The sequence below is a fragment of the Pteropus medius genome, unplaced genomic scaffold (genome assembly GCF_902729225.1).
Source record: "Pteropus medius unplaced genomic scaffold, Ma_sr-lr_union100, whole genome shotgun sequence".
Lineage (NCBI taxonomy): Eukaryota > Metazoa > Chordata > Mammalia > Chiroptera > Pteropodidae > Pteropus > Pteropus medius.
The window spans coordinates 12485271-12487929 of record NW_024351073.1 but is presented as its reverse complement, the minus strand read 5'-3'; the positions used below and the strand labels follow the sequence as shown (position 1 = coordinate 12487929).

At 28.3% G+C, this 2659-nt stretch overlaps 1 pseudogene; it reads left to right on the top strand.

The window, feature by feature from the left end:
* Nucleotides 1–780: 780 nt before the first annotated feature.
* Nucleotides 781–900, top strand: LOC120586472 (uncharacterized; annotated as a pseudogene).
* The last annotated feature ends 1759 nt before the right edge of the window (nt 901–2659 follow it).

Sequence of the window (2659 nt, the reverse complement as noted above, 5' to 3'; positions counted from 1 at the left end):
CAAACATAGAGAAACTGGAACCACACTTTTTAAAGTTTAGTTCCTTAAATGCAAATTTTATTTTTCTATAGAATAAACATCAAAAGTATGGGAATTGCTGAGTTAAACAGTTTCTTTTTTGCGATTATTGCATCAGGCTTCTAAAAGACTGGCATAGAATCCCAACGATGGATTCGATTTCATCGCTCAAGTGGACTTTCAGTTGTCATTTGAAATTATTTTCACTCTTTTGACTGATAATCATAAATTAATAGAATCGTAGAAAAATTTTGTCGTGTTTTTTTTTTTGCTTTTAGCATAAATTGTATGTCATTATTTCTAATTAGGTATTTATAGCCAATAATCTAAAGTAATATTCCTTCCATTCTATGAGAGAAACTGATAATACATGGGTAAGCACAATTATGAAAACAATATCATAATTTTAAATATTTATGTAGTAAATAATGTCATTTCATATTTGAATAATTATTTAAGGCCTAAATGAAAATTATAAACTATAATAAAAGTGTAAATTACTACCTAATTATTAGGTAGTCTGCAAAAATACATAAGGAAAAGGAGTGTTAACTCACAGCATACCATGAAAAATGGTCATTACCATTTTCTATCTTAATCCAATAAACCGATACTTTTAAAAAAATATGTCGTACTATGTATAACCTTTTAGAAGTAGTAGAGGGATAATGAAAAGCAGTTAAAACTTTTCCTAAGATTATCAGGGAAACTTTTTTGTATCAAGCAAATCCTGGCATTTAAACATCACAAAAGACAAAAAGAGTCTACGGCCATGCCACCCTGAACGAGCTCAATCTTTGTCTGATCTCGGAAGCTAAGCAGGGTCAGGCCTGGTTAGTACTTGGTTAGGAGACCACCTAGGAAGACCAGGTGTTGTAGGTGTAAAAAATAAAATAAAATAAATAAAATAAATAAAATAAACAAGTAAAATAAATAAAATAAATAAATAAAATAAAATAAAATAAATAAAATAAAAAAATAAAAATAAATAAAATAAAATAAAATACAATAAAAAGGTATTGTAAGCTGACAAGGCAACCAAGGGTTGTCTCGCTTTAAATAAATAAAAAGATGAAAGGATACAAACATAGAGCATCCTTTTAGCAAAATCGAATGTCACAGATGTTTTTCAAAATATAATGTATGATAAAGTCTTTCTTATTGAATGACTAATTGAATAACAATATCATATTTCCTTCTCTCCTTCAAAATATATAGCCTAGCCGATATTTCATTTTGAGAAAATTCATCTAGGATATAATCATTTGAAGGGTCATAGTTTAAGATTATAGTTTTATGATCAAGTTAACCATTATTAGTTTCGAGTTCAATTGTCTATTGTACTAGCCACTTGTCACATGTAACTATTTAAATTTTAAATAAAGTTAAGTAAAATTTAAGAATTTAGTTCCTCAGTTCTACAAGCCACATTTTGAGAACTCTATAGCCACATATTACTGGTAGATGCCATATTTGACAGCACAAACATAAAATATTTTCATCATTACAGAAACTTCTATTAGACAGTAATTTACAGAGTATTTTTGTCTCATAACATTTGTCTTCTGAGTTGTCTAATAATTGTGAAATCTTTTCCTCTGTGATTTTTTTCCTTTTGCAATTGTGGTTGGAAAAAACTTTATTCTTAGTTTTGTTCAGTAAAAGCTAAAAACAGATTGGAAAGATGGTCTATTACCTTCAGTCTTTCCTAATATTACAACTCTGCTGTTATGTAGAGGTTTTTTAAATTAAAAAAAGTTTCTCTTAGAAAATAATATAACTTTGGAGTGCTGACTTAGAATTTTTCCCCTTGTTACTCCCATTTCTTTTGACTGCACTTTTATAATATAATTTAAATGTGATTGTAGTTACTTTTTGTCTGGCATTTATTATATTGTAATATTCTCATGCATATTATTTTTACAACTCAAATACAGTGTTTTAGTTAAAGTGTCAATCCTAAATAAGTCTTGGAAGGAAATGCATGAAAGAGAACAGAAAAGTAAAAGAAAAAGAGAATAAAACAAAAAACAGTTTTTTAAAGGAAAATTCTTTTCGATTTAGCAATAGTCTGCAAAAACTATAGGCATTTGGATACAAATAAGTCTAACTACTTATTTTGCAAAAGAAGAAAATTGTATCGAAGATGCTAGGAAATTTTCCAAAGGACATGGATTAATTTCTTATTACTGTTGCAACACGTTACCCCAATCTCAGTGACCTAACACAAATTTATTACCTTATAGTTCTTTAGATGAGGAGTCTAAAATGGGTCTTAATGAGCTAAAATCAAGATTTTCGCAGTTCCTTTTTGAGTCTTAGTGGAGAATCCATTGCTTTGACTTTTCTAGCCTCTAGAGATTGTATACTTTTTCCAATTTTTCCATTTTTTTAAATTTGTGACTGTCCTGAAATCTTCAGCATACATTGATAACTAACTTAAGTCCACTTTCAAATAATTTGGCAGCACTTCACAGGCGCTGCACATAACAGAGCGTTCCCAATTTCTCTCTCAAGTCATTTATTTATACTCTGTAATCACCAAATACATATTTGCTATTATTTTTGAACAAATTGTTATCTGTTAGATTAATTAGCAATAAAAAATAAAATATTTTATTTTACCTTCTTTTAATCTTTC